Below are 14,744 nucleotides of genomic sequence, written 5' to 3'. Positions count from 1 at the left end.
TCTTCTTCATAGTGCTGCTGTAGGTATTAAATAAGTTTTTTCTTTTTAAATTTATTTTCTGATTGGAGGGAAATTGCTTTACAATGTTGTTTTGTTTTTTGCTGTACAACAGTGGGAATCAGTCATATATATGTGTGTGTGTGTGTGTATATCAGCTCCCCCTTGAGCCTCCCTCTTCGCCTCCCACCCCACACCTGTAGGTCATCACAGAGCACCAAGCTGGGCTCTGTGTGTTAAATGAGTTATCATGTGTAATGCATTTGGAACTCTGGCCATAGGAGGCCCTATGCGTGTCTCTATTACTGTATTTCCCTGGGAAGACGATCGTGGGCATAGGCACTGTAGACACTCACTAAATGGGAACTGCTTTTATTTTTCTTTCTGCAGTTCTGTTACTATTCAGAATTGGCATTTCACTCTCCAGGTGAAAACACATTCATGAGGGCCAATTGCACATTTTGTGTACAGTGATTTCTAATACAGTGTGCGGTTTTATTTTGGCTTCTCTTTAATCTCTAAATCGTGCTGAAACTGATGTCCATCAGTAATTTTTCGGTTGAATTGTGATGCTTTCTTAGTTTCTACAATATATGCAAAAATAGCACCAGTCCTTCAAATCTCTATTATCCACGAGAGTCAGGGACCACAGGGAAACCCTCCATTCTCCAGAATCTTAAGTTGGTTGTGTATGTGTTTGTTTGTTTTCTGTCTATAATCTCTTTAAAATATCTTCACTTATCTCAGTCCAAAAAAGGTCAGTCTGCCATGCTGATCAATTAAATGAGATGGAGGAGGAGCAGGAGGAAGAAGAAGGGGGTAATAATCATGGCTGACAACCACTGGGAGCTCTGCCTGTGTGAGAATCCATGCTAAGTGGTTTTGTGCATGAATATAAATATATGCATATTCATGAATATGCATAACTTGTGAGGTGCACAGTATTATGAGCCCTGTTCTATAGAAGAGGAAGCTGAGTCTTGTGGTAATGAACTTACCCAAAAAGTCTTAGAGATAATCAGCGGTACAGGATTCAAGGATAAGTCCTCTAAGCGGTGAGCCTATCGCTTAACCATTGTACTTTATATTCTTAAGCATTTTGGATTCTGAGTTTGAAATAAAGCAACATATTACAAGTTGGCGTAATTAAATATATCATAACATGTAAACCCACTCTCCAGGAAGAACAACAACACTAAAGTTTTAGTATTTGTCTATTTCCGTGGTGTAAATATTTCCAGTATGGTTGATTTCAACTGCCTAGCTTTTATAATCCCTACACATCACTGATTAAATATGCCATAGGGTGGGGGGCGGTTTATAAATACCAATGCGTGGGCTATTTGTCCTTGGTGAATAAGGACTTGAGAGAAGTCACAAGGGAAGACAGGGTGCCCTATAAGAGGGGGAGAGGTGCTGTCAGAATCTCTCCGGCCCCCATGACCCACACTGACCACATGCATTCAGGGCACGTGGTGTCTCTAGTGGGTTCCCACCCAAGCCTTTTGCTTAAGCATTGTACTTTTTATCCTTAAGTGTTTTGGATTCCAGGGTTGAAATAAAGGAACGTAGTATGAGTTGGCATAATTAAATATATTACAACATGTAAACCAGCTCTCCAGAAAAAAAAACAACACTAAAGTTTTAGTATTTGTCCACTTCCATGGTGTAAATATTCCCAGTATGTTCCCAGATTTCAAGTACCCAGCTTTTAAAATTCCTGCACATCACTGGACGGTCAGCACTATGGCACAGACCTGCCGTCCGAGGCAGGAGACATGGCCCCCTGGAAGGCCTCCTTGCCCCATAGAAGTGATTTCCCACCTAGAGCTTTGGTGTTTGGAATCCCCCCTTTAGGTAGCCATGCCTTTTCTGGAAACCCTAGGTTCTTCAAAAGTCTGAGTGCCTCTGAGGAAAGAAATGAAAACTTATTGATTATTTGTACCATCTGGGGACTCATTTCCTGATAGCAAGTTTTGAAAGAAGGTGGCACGGTGAATTTCTGAGATTTGGATTCTTGAATGGGAGCTCAAAAAAGGGTACAGGAGAGATGGCCTCTGTTTGGTTCTCTCCAGGTAGGACCCCCTCAGCACGGTGGCCTGCACCCACCCACTGCCTCAAAGTAGAATCCCTGCTTTATTTAGCAGTCACCTAATTACACGGAAGGCACTTTTCCATCCAGTTTGTTTTTTTAATATTTATTTATTTACTTATTTTTAGGGCTTCCCTGATAGCTCAGTTGGTAAAGAATCCGCCTGCAATGCAGGAGACCCCAGTTCGATTCCTGGGTTGGGAAGATCCCCTGGAGAAGGGAAAGGCTACTCTCTCCAGTATTTTGGCCTGGAGAATTCCATGGACTGAATAGTCCATGGGGTCGCAAAGAGTCGGAGACGACTGAGAGACTTTCGTTCTCACCATTCATTTCTGACCGTGCTGGGTCTTCGCTGCGCGAGGGTCGTTCTCTCGTGGCGGCGAGCGGGGGCTGCTCTGGTTGTGCGGTGCGCGGGCCTCTCACTGCAGTAGCTTCTCTGGCCGCGGGGCACAGGCTCTAGCGCACGTGGGCTTCAGTTGCGCTTGCGGCACGTGGACTCAGCAGTTGCGGCCCCCGAGCTCTGGAGCACGGGCTCAGCGGTTGCGGTGCGTGGGCTCACTTGCTCTGTGGCCTGTGGGATCTCCCACCAGGGATTAAAGCCTTGTCTCCTGCATTGGCAGGTGGATTCTGCCCCACCCGAGCTTCCCAGGTGGCGCAGCTGCAGAGAATCTGCTGCCAAGGCAGGAGACACAAGAGACGTGGGTTAGATCCCTGGGTTGGGAAGAGCCCCTGGAGAAGGAAATGGCATCCTGCTCCAGTACTCTTGCCTGGGAAATCCCGTGGACAGGGTATCCTGGCCGGCTACAGTCCACGGGGGTCACAAAGAGTCAGACCCGACTGAGCAACAGAACACACACACACACACACACACACGCACCAGGAAAGGCCACTCCTTCCACTTTTGATCTCTCTGTGTGCTGTCGAAAAACTTCCTCATTCAATCAGGATTTGTGTCAAGAGAACCAAATAAAGAAAAGAAAAACAAAAAACAAAACCCCCCAAAAAAAGCAAACAGAAGGACTTCCCTGATGGTCTAGTGGTTGAGATTCTGTGCTTCCACTATTGGGGTCCAATCCCTGGTTGGAGAACTAAGATTCCACATGTTATGGGGCACAGCCAAAAAAAAAAAAAAAGTTTAAGCGTTTAGTAAAAAAAAAAAGCAAATAGAAAAATAAAATTCATAAGGCACAAATAGGGGAAAAATGACTCAGTACTTGCAGAACAACTGGCATGGGTCAAGGTGGTGATCATCGGTATGCAGTCCATACGATATGTGTCCTTCTGGCTTAGAATCATAAGTGCCTGTCCTCGGAGGGGCCGGTCGAAGATTGCTCTGTAGGGCACTTAGCACATCCTGAGTGCTCTCTGAATGTCCGGGATGTGAGATCTCCTTAAGGGCATGTCCTGTCAGAGGAAGGTGCCATGCAGATACTAGTATTGTTATTCTTTTAGCACACATTTATAATTGACTTTCTGTTACACACTGCAGCAAGTTAAATTAATTCAGTATGATTACAGTCATTAAACAAATGCCTGGTAATGACGGCTTTCTTATTTTAGCATTCCTCAAATCACTGGGGTGATACCATATAAGGCTGTTTGCTCCATCGTCCATTAATTGGAATGCACGACCTGCCTTCTGCAGTGGAGCCCTGCACACTGTTTTATAGCAGCCGGACCATGATTTAAGGCTGACCGCTGGATGAATTTACCTCCAAGCTTTCTCCTATTACTCTTGCCATTCCGCTAGGTACAATTTACTAGTTCATTACGGCATACCAGTAGCTGAAGGCAATTTCTACCTGCTTAAAAAAAAAAAAAAAAAAAGCAGTGTGCTTTTAAAACCAAAACGCAGGCGAGAACTCTCTCACCTTTCTTCTTTGGTGCTGAAATGAACCCGAACAATAGGAACCGTGAAGGCTTTCACCTGTGTTTGCACTGGGACCGTCACCCCAAGAATCACCTGCCTGCTCAGCAAGCAGGACAGAAACAGTTAAGTCCCGAAGGCTGTGTGTTAAAAACCGTGCCTGAGAGACGCGCAACGGGAGGCGTCCCTGCCAGGTGTGGGTTTGGGGGGCGGGCGGGTAGCACTGCCAGCTGCTGCCCTCCTGCAAGTCCGTTTCACCGGCAAGGTCGCCTGACCGGTGCCAGCCTCGAAACTGACCCGATTCTGTGGAGGACATTGAGCAATCACACCCTGCAAGTCAGCTGACTGCTGTGTCATCACTGTTGCTTTCTGCATCACCGCTCTGCCCCAGCCCTGGCTCCTGCCGGCTCCTCGTCACAAGGCGTACAACTAGGCAAAAAAAGCGACAGTTTGAAAGTGGTCTGTTCCTGCTGCTACCTAGCATTTCTTCCGTGAGGAGCATTTACCTGATTTTAGCCAGGCGCAGAGCAGCAGTCTGAATGCATACGATGGCTTCACACTTGGCAGCGTGCGTCTGCAGCAGAGCAGGTACTGCCCGGAGCCCGGAGGCCAGACCGCCCGGGCTGGAGCGCGGCTGGCTCCCCAGCAAGTGTGGGAATAGTCTGCGGGCTTCTCGCGAAGCGTGGCGCTCTACCTGCGGGATAAAGGCTAGGACGAAGGAGATGCTGACGCTGTGTGCCCGGCTGGGGCCTGGGCAGGCAGATTCCTCCACCGAACTGATGTTCCAAGCTCCCAGTTCGGGCGGCTCACGGGGACTGGCCCAGATCCCCGGTTCCTCAGTTAGAACACGATTTAAAGGAGGAACCAGACTCACTGACCTAAATCCATCCCAGTCCTCTCTGGATTCGGGGACAGCTGTCGACTAGCAGTGACACAGCCAGCCATCAAGTGGAGAATCTTTGCGACTGCAGTCTGGGTGCAGGTGGAGCCTGGGAGATTGACAGTTTAATTGCGGTCCTCCGATGGCTTCTTATTTTCCCTAAATAATCGTGCTCGCTAAATTGTACGGTTGCCTGGATTAGTCTGCCTTCCATGCAGTCTTCATCTGTGCTGGTTGGAAATCAGGGTGCCAGGCAAGCCTGTTTAGTGCTGGCTCCTTCCTGCGTGATGTTATTCAACTAGGATGGGTCATACTGACAACAAAGAAGGAAGCAGAAAGCATCACTTTATCTCCTCTTGTGATGTTAGTGGAACATAACTCTTCTTTGCAGCGATTCCCTCATCTTTGTGTGTGTGTGTGTGGGGTGTGTGTGTATGTGTGTGTTTTAATTCATTGAATCAAAGAGCCTCACAGATATCATCATGAATGTGTGTGTATGTGTGTTTAAAATGATTTTTTGGGGAAAAAAAAAAGGCAGCCTGTGGAGACAGCTATTTGAGACAGCCGCCCGTTTAGGTTACTGCCAATTTGAAATACTTTGGGTTTGTGAAGCCGAGCCCTAAGGGACAAGCTGGGTAACTGAGAAAGAGATCGTAGATAAAGAAGTAAAAATGACAAGCATAATGGAGACTCTGCGGAAGGACCGTCAGAGCATCCGCTCCTGGATGGCAGTTGCACCAGGCTGAGATTGAATAATTCATAGACTGAAATTACCCTGTTTTCACCTTTCCATTTAAACCGGCATGATCTGAATCTCTAATCAATTTCCAAGATAAAGGAAGATGCCAGTTTGAATCTGAAGAGCTTTTGAAAGCAGATGCGGCATCCCTGAGCCTGAATCTTTCAGTATCTTTCACAATTATCCTGTGAGAACTATACTTCATCACGAAGCACCACTACCAGGGAAAATGACTGTGATTACAATAGCAACAATAGAATACCATCAAATGATCGCTAATTTACCTAATTTGCTAAGACTGACTATATGCTTTTAATGCCCATGATATGTCACCCTGCCTGGAACCCTGATCACTCTCCCTCCGGAACAAAAATGAGGCAGTGTGTGCAATACCTCAACATCCTCCTAGGTTTCAATGTCTCTTTTGTTGGGTTTGCATTTGTATGTGTGTGTGTGTGTGTTTCCAGTGCCTATAGCCCAAATGGCCATCTGGGGAGATGGTGAGCCTGTTGTGGATTGGGGGTTGATTCTTGGATATAGGAGAGTGTGGACTTGTTAATTTTTACCCCCTTTAAATTTTAATGTATACAAGCATGTGTTTACCAGAAGGGAGGGAAGATTCTGTTCTGGGAGAGGAGTTTTAAAAATGCAGCCAAGATGAAGTGTTCATCTTTGTTTCTATTTTGAAACAAATGCTGTCTGCTTTCAGGTTAGACAGCCCAGGATAATAATCCTGGGGTGACACGTTAAAAACTTTGCAGGTTGAAAGAAGCTCAAGAGACATCCAGTAATAACTCTGTGCAGCCCCTTTTAAAGAGCATGTGAGTCTGGGTGAGTCAGTGAAGCTTCGGTCCTTGACTTTGGTTGTTGTTTGTGTCTGCTTGCTCTCCAAGCAGAAGTTTCACCTAAACAAGTGCTGCAGGTTTCATCTCTAGGGTCACTGTGCCACCCCAAGACAGTGGCATGGCTCTTCAGGCCTCCGTGGAGAACAGACTGTAGTCATTTAACAGGTGCAGATACTTGGAGAATTTTACTCTCACTAGCAGATGGTATGTGGGCTCCTGCTAGTCAAGTGAGTTCAGTTTGACTATCTAGATAGGGTTTCTGGGATGAGAGTCTCTGGTGGTGGGGGGAAGGTAGGGTTGAAAAGTACCTGTCCAATATTGTGAGTTTTTGGCTGAAGACTCTGAGCTCTGGTATATTTCTTAACCCATTACCCCAGCTTCACCCCTCCCTGCACCCCTGCGAATACATTTGTCAGAAGGAGGTAAGTTCTGTTTCTAATTGTTTCTTTAGTCGATGATGTTCCTTGTTGTCTGGTTTCAATGGGTGTATGTTTTTTTATGTTGTGCTTTTTTTTCCACTCACTGTTATTCTAATTAACTGTGGGATAACAAGCAACTTTTTCCCCCTGTTTTTTTCTAAATACAAAGAAAACATGGTATTTTAAAAAGGTGATTTAAATATAGTTTTTGTTTCCTTTCTCTGAATACATTCAAGGTTTTAAGGCTTTTCAAAGGAAAAGGGGAAATAATTTTACATATTACATAACTTATTTAAAAATAGCAAGAATTCACTGGAGATCAATTGTGTTACCATACTGTTTTTACTGTTTTGTGAGATAGCTCACCTTTTAAATACTGAACCTATTATGCTTACCTTTTGAAAAAGAAGCTTGGTGCTTAGTGACAAAGGACTTTTCACAAACCTACACTTCCTAGATGCCAAAGTGTTTTCTTTTGTAGTAAAAAAAAAAAAAAAAAAATAGCCTTGATATTTTGCACAAGGTTTTAACCTCCTGGCATTTAAAGCTATCCAATAGTCAAAACTAGAGCAGAGTAATTAATCATTGATTGAGCACACTGGTATATAAGTCTGTTACAAGTAGTAACAGGTATCCCCAAATTCTCTAAGAATAATTGGAGATCAGATTTTTGTTGCTTTTTTGGGAATCAGAAACTAATTTTATTTACTTGATAAAGTAGCAAATTTTAAACATAGTTTTATGATTCAAGTATTTGTACTTCATATTCTTGGAAAATAAGGGGTTTGTTTTATTTTGTTAGGATGCGAGTGCCCCAGTATTGTCTTGAAATTCCCTTGTTTTGCCACCAAATAAGATGCAGTATTTAGAGCTGCTAACTTAAAAATCTTGAACTTTAGTATTTCTCTAAAATTAAATTTTCTCTTTATACTCTATTTAAGTCATCAAATGTACATGATGATAGTATTTTTAAATAAGCTCTTTAGATAAATTCTAATTCATTATTGATAAGCTTTTCACTATGGGTATGTCTTACAATGTTCTAGATAAATATAACGTAGGTGAAAAAGACTACCAGGATAACTTTACAACTGCAAATAATCTGAAAAATTGAAGAATAAACTGTGAAAGTAGACTGGCAGGGGTTAGTTTTGGTAAATCTCAGATAATCATGGCTTAACAGTATTTTATAACTTTTTTTTTTTGATGAGCATGAGAAAGATAGGTAAAAAGTTATCCCCTGCTTCCTAATTCCTAACCCCCAATCACTGTAGAGAGTCATCTACAGTTAGAAGGAGTGATTTAAAGTATAAATACCTGGAACCATCCTCACAGAATCTAGAAGAACAGCTCATGCTTTAAGGTAGGGTGGACAAACTTTATCACATAATACCAACAGTCTTTTCTGCAACACATACTGTGGTGAACAGATGCATTTCACATGTAGTCAGATAGAATATTCCTAGTTGACATGGGATTTCTCTAATTAGCATGTGCTACAAGAACAATGGCATAGTTTAGTTTTTCCTAAGTGTAAGGGGGGTAGTTATGAAACATGTTTTTACCAAGTACCAATATTTCTGCTGTCCTAGACTGCCAGAGAGAAAAAGGCAGGTGAGACAAAAGAAACAGGTGAATAATATCAAAGACAAGCCCTCATATTAGTCAGTGAGGCTTTTTAAAAATAACATAATCAAAAAGATTGAAAATCTTGTGTTTGTGTACTGGGTCTATGTACTGTCTTTTAAAGAGAAACTTCTCTTTAGTAAGAACATCTTTCCAACATTTGACTGTGAAAAACTTCAAGCATACAGAAAAGCTGATAAGTACATTTGAACACCCACATACTAACCCCTTAGATTTTATAAACATCATTTTCCTATAATGACTTCATCACATCTACATCCAGCTATGTACCCCTCTGTTCATCCACCAGTTCCAGCTTATTGTTTTGTTGCATTTCAAAGTAAGTTGCAGGCATCAGTATAGTTTACCTGTAAGGACGTCTAGAAGGAGATGCCTGCTGAAGTGTATAAAACTAGAATTCAATATTTGTTTATAGTGTTTTTCTTTAAGTCAAATTTATATATGACGAAGGTAGAATTTTGAAAGCAACATACTATTTTTTTCTTATGCAGCAGTATTTCTTTAACATGATGAATGGCTGCCTGCAAAGCTTTATGATCCTGTGTTTTAAAGGTACTGCTCTTATTGTTTAGTTGCTAAGTCATGTCCGACTCTTGCGACCCGGTGGACTGTAGCCCGTCAGGCTCTGCCCATGGTATTTCCCAGGCAAGAATACTGGAGTGGGTTGTCATTTCCTTCTCCATGTAAAGGTACAAATCCCACATTTATGGTGGAGGGAACAAGGCCCTTCCCAGTCTGAATCCCCATCGCCCAGGTGAGCCTTCACCCATTAAGCCTAGGGACCACAGGAATGCAGCATCAGTACTGGGATGTAGGAGGTTTCAGGTATACGTAGTTAATTTCCAAGGTCTCTGCCCATTCTTGGACCAGTTTTCCCTTATTTTATCTGCAGACACTTATAAAGTTACCCTTTTGCCTCTTGCATCATCACCAGCTATTCTTTTACTTGGGTTCTTCTCTGCCTTTCCCATTTCCTGCCCTATTTTTCCCTTTTCCACTTTGTTCTGACTCCTAATTTTTTTTTTTTTTCAGAACAAAGAAATAAATCTCTTTATTTTTCAAGTCATTCTTCTGCATGCAATTTCAGGGAAATGATTATGGGAAGCAGAGGTAGGGAGATAAAGAATTGCAAGAACGCTTACAGTGATTAATTTCTCCTAGTCATTTATGTTGTAAATATATAAATGAGTTAAGGATTGCCCTCTCAAGACTTCTTCGTGAATCCATCTCTTGAATCTAGCCTTGTGGGTGAGATTTTATCCAGTCCTCTCTTAGCTGCACGCTACACCAAACTCCTCTAAGATCTTCACTGGTGCAGCTCCTAAGAATGAGCACATTCTCTCTGCTTCCCAAATCTGCTAAGTTTCAGAGACTCAGCTTCTGGTCACCAGTTCTGGTCCATAACACTTCTATCAGTAGCAGCACAAAGCCCTGCTTCTTAAATTATGTTTCACTCTGATCCCTCCGGAGGAGACAATGCAACCCACTCCGGTACTCTTGCCTGGAAAATCCCAGGGACAGAGGAGCCTGGTGGGCTGCCGTCTATGGGGTCACACAGAATAGGACACGACTGAAGTGACTTAGCAGCAGCAGCAGCCTGACCCCTCAGGATGAGAAAATCCTCAAATCTTTGGTCCTTTCTAGATGGTTTCTCCCTAGGGTCATCTTTCTTCATTCAGTTCAGCATACCTAAAGTTTTCACTAGATGTTAGATAAAGAGATCATTAGAGCATTGTGACTGGGTCTGTCTTTGACTAGATTGCCGCCAGTTTGCCTATTTTTATGAAGTACTAGTTGGTTTTAACAGGCCGGTTTAAAGTTTAGGTTCTGTAATTAGATAGTCATGGATTGTAATCTATATTGTCACTTAACTAGCAACATTACTCTAAGCCAAGTTACACAACTCTTTTAAGCTTCACTTCTTCAAAGGTTGCTGTGAGTATTATAATTACATATATATATGTATTTATATACATAAATTAATATATATATGTGCTTCCCAGGTGGCACAGTAGTAAAGAATCTATCAATGAAGGAGACAAAAGAGATGTGGGTTTGATTCTTGCATTGGAAAGAGCCCCTGGAATAGGAAATGGCAGCCCACTCCAGTATTCTTGCCTGGGAAATCCCATGGACAGAGGAGCCTGGTGGGCTACAGTCCATGGGGTTGAAAAGAGTTGGACATAACTGAGCACAGCACCATAGCAGCATATATTATATAATATAGACATACATATATAGATAATTTATATTTAAACATTTTGTTTATAATTATAAATTATATATTATTTTTATATAAATAAAATGTATAACTATATAATATAATTAAGATATTTTATTAGGTATCTGTAAAGTATTTAGCACAATGCTTGGCCCCCACTCGGTAGTCAGTAGATTTTAGTGTCCTTATCATCATCACCACCACCGTCATCATCGTATCAACTGAAGGTGTCATTGTTCTAGAACTCAACTGACTCTCCATCACCCAGTGCTCTCTAATGGATCCTAGCACACTGCCCTCTCTTATCATGTCCAAATATGCTTATCTTAATGGACTGTCCATTAAATTCCTCCCCCTCCCCCTTTAAAGTCCTAAAAATACCCCTCTCCCCACTTTCAGTCTGGGGTGGAGCAGAAACAGCCAGTAAACTCACTGAATGACCAAGCTCTTCCAAGTGAGGTCTCCAAGATTTCCCTCCAGTGTCCCCCATGAGACTGCCCTCTGTCTTTGAGAATTCTGCTTTACAAAGTGTGAAATAGGTACAAGCGCAGGTTTAGTTTAATTTTGACAAAAGGGTGAGACACAGGGTTTTTCCCTCTAGGAGGGTCAAAGGTAGAGTCGTGGAAGATTAATTTCCTACCACATCATCCCTAACCCTTCCCATCCCACAGAACATAGCAGAGGCCCAAGGATATACCAGAGAAAATAACAGCCTTAAGACCCAGCAAGGGGGGCCTCTGCCCTGGCCACCATGCTTTCGAGAGCCATCGTTTAGAGGGTCCTGCCTGGCCCCTCTGCCGTCATTCCCTGTCACGGCCTTCCCCACAGGGCAGAGTCGGTGAGTCAGGGGACACCCCCTTCCAAAGCCGGTGCTTCTCTGGCTAGGAGAGCATGCTGCCTGGAACCCTGAATTTCTGCATCAGCCTCCTCGGCCTGCCTGGCTGAGGACGAAGGATGCTGCCAGCGCGTGCACTCCTAGACCCGAGAGGTGAGTGGAGGTGGCTGCTGACGGGGCCGCCTCAGGTTGTCCCCGAGCAGGACGCCGTGGAGCCTTCCTGGGAACAGACCCCTCCCCCGTATCCTCTGGTTTATCTCCTCAAGTACCCAGATCACAGTGTCTGATGCCCGCTGCCGGAGTTGTTTTACAGATGAGAGAACCCCCGCCAGATGGAAGATGTTAAGGACTTGATGATCATGGCACGTAGCCCCCACGCCTGCCGGGGGTTTTATGATGGATCACGTTAACAGGTGTGACACCTTATCAGAGAGCTGTGCGCGAGCTGCTCACGGACCCTGGGACGCCCCTCCCTCAGCCGGTCTGCTAGCGTGCTTTGCTGAAGCCCGGGGAGGAGTTGCGGGCTTTGAGCACTAGCTGTCCTGGTTTCCTTGCTTGGCGCCCTGCAGTAAACGCTGCTGTGCCCTTCACCACAGCCAGATGCCAACAGAGAGGCTTCGCCGCGCGTGCTGGAGTCGGCCAAGGGGCTGGGCACTCCAGAGGCGGCGGTCCGTACCCCCGCCAGGTTCTGGCTCGGAACCCCGGAGCAGGGAAGAACCCCGCGTTCCGTGCTGGTCTCAGGAAGGAGGATTTGTCCAGGTAAGAGAGTGGGATTTGTTTTATTTAACAGCATATTGGCTCGGTTTGTACCTTTGAAATATTTAGAGATGGCGTGGAGGTCTCCGTCTACGCTCTTGCCCAGACCCTGCTCATGCCTGGGTCTACACAGCAGCTCAAGCCTGAACCTGAGCTCTGGAGGTCTCAGTCCCCCAAAAACCTGAGCTCTGGGGGTCTCAGCCCCTCCATAACCTGACTGGTTGGCTATTGTGTTTCGGGACAAGTCAAGCTCTACTAGTTAGTACGGAGGGGAAAAAGCCGTTTACTAACTAAAATCTAGGAAGCTCATTCTCGAATTGAAGTTTTTTTAATCCCAAAGTTGTTTTCTTTTAAACATTTGTTTATTTTTGTTTGTTTATTTGGCTGCACTGGGTTTTAGCGGAGGCGTGTGGGATTCTTGGTCTTCGTTGCGGCATGTGGGAGCTTTTTAAAGTTAGTAAATTTGGAAAATATGAAAATTCCATTTTGTATTTACATATAGAACATTCTGTGGGGGGAAAAAAAACTGCAAATGATTCTGTCTCTCTATGGGCATATTAAAGAGGAGTAAACTGGTCTTTTGTATTTGACTGAGCCAGAAAGCCAGCAGCTAACTGAATTAGGCAGGCACTGGGTAGTATTTGTATGTTAGAGACTGTGAACCTAAAGGCTCCATTTTTTTGAGCTACTTAAAAATGTGAATTTACTTTCAAAAGTATTAAATTCAATATTCGGTCCTGAAGAGATGAACTGAAAGCAGAGAAGTTAAGAAATTAATACCTGGTAGTAGGAGAGTACTTGTTTCATAAAATAAATCCTGGAGTGTATATGAGATATCTATATCTATATATGTAGTTATTATTTATTTGGTTTCACCGGGTCTTAGCTGCAGCATGCAGAATTTTTGTTGTTTAGCTGTGGGCATTTGGGTCCTTTTATTAATAGTTGCTGCAAGTAGGATCTAGTTCCCTAACCAGGGATGGAACCCAGGCCTCCTGTGTTGGGAGCATGGAGTCTTAGCCACTGGCCCACCAGATAAGTGATATTTTAAAAATTGGATTTCCAAATGAAAATTCAGGGGGCAAAATGAGATTTGAGAAGCATGGACAGGGAAGATGCCCAGGACTCTGTGGGTGTTTTACACACAGTAAGTGACAGATGTATTGATGTCACTGAGTCCAGCATAAGACACAGGGCTAACGTAGTCACGTCTGGAGCCGGTCAGCCTGGATTTGAACCCTGATCTTGTTGCTTTATAATCTGTGTGAACTTTGTGAGTTTTTAACCCCTCTTCGTTTCTTGGTTTCCTCATGTGTAAAGTAGGGGTAATAGTGCCCTCCTTGTCAGATAGGGACGAGGGTTAACTTAGTTAATATTTGCAAACCAAAGTTTGGGCACAGAGTATTTGTTAAATAACAGAGCAAAAATGGAAGATGAAGAAATTCAAATCGAGAGGTTATTAACTTGTTCCCAGTCACACTGTGAATTAATAAAAGATCCACCATCCAACACAAATATCAGGCCTGTTTCTGAGTGTGGAACATTGCCCAAGAGCTGATGTTGGCCGAAATAAAGTATCTGTTTGTGTCACTTATTAGATGTCTAAAGGGGAAATAAGAACTTCTTAAAAAACTGCAGTACATTATCCTGGTGTATTTTTTAAGCTTTTGTTTTACCCTTGCTGTTCTTAAATGTTGTTTTACACAATGTTATTCCATATTCAAGTTAACTTATAATAATGATAATCTGCCGATAATAATACTCTTACAACAATCTGCCAAGACAAGACAGCTTGCTACCTCACTCTGCTGCGTTGTCCCCTCGAGGGAAAGGGCCACTGCCACACACACATACGCCTCCAACCACTGTACTCTGCGGCGAGTCTCGATACAAAAACAATACAAGTATACGAGAGACATTGGGGAAATGCACAGAAGCTCAAAAGCAAAATAAACCTCAACAATAATCCCAGTACTCATAAAACGAGCACTGATTGATACGATACAATTGTGTGTATATGTAAATTATAAAGATGGGACTTAAATTGTATACCTTGCTTTGAAACCTGCTTTTAAAAAATGAGTATATCAAGAGCAGAGCCCTTTAATTGCTGTGTGTTATTCCAATATGCAGTCCTTGGGACATTTAAATTCTTCCAGATTTCTACTATTATAGATGTAATTGGAAACATTAAAAATTTAATGTGGCATAATGCATTCAGAACCAGCTGGGTTTGTTTCCAGGCTGCGGGTTCATTATAAAGCAACCAAGGTCTTTCTTTCCTCCTCTTCCCAAGGACCTACATGGGGCTTTGAGTCATGGCTATCGGTGCTTTCTTTGGTCCCAGGAGCAAGTTAGTAGGCCCTTGTGTTTTCAAACGTGTGTGTTCAGGGACATGAGTCAACCGGGAATCCTAGATAGGAAAGCATTGGAGGCTTTGAACTTC

At 43.4% G+C, this 14,744-nt stretch overlaps 1 long non-coding RNA gene across 1 annotated transcript; it reads right to left on the bottom strand.

The window, feature by feature from the left end:
• Positions 1–2,179: 2,179 nt before the first annotated feature.
• On the bottom strand, positions 2,180–5,218 carry LOC139031401 (uncharacterized). The gene is made up of 3 exons (XR_011483853.1): positions 4,463–5,218; positions 4,254–4,385; positions 2,180–3,493 (listed from the first exon to the last, which is right to left on the bottom strand). It is a non-coding gene; the product is annotated as an uncharacterized lncRNA (long non-coding RNA).
• Positions 5,219–14,744: the final 9,526 nt, after the last annotated feature.

This window comes from Odocoileus virginianus, chromosome 27 (genome assembly GCF_023699985.2).
Source record: "Odocoileus virginianus isolate 20LAN1187 ecotype Illinois chromosome 27, Ovbor_1.2, whole genome shotgun sequence".
In the NCBI taxonomy this organism is placed as follows: Eukaryota; Metazoa; Chordata; class Mammalia; order Artiodactyla; family Cervidae; genus Odocoileus; species Odocoileus virginianus.
Note: the sequence above shows the minus strand (reverse complement) of the source record. Positions and strands in the feature narration are given on the sequence as shown.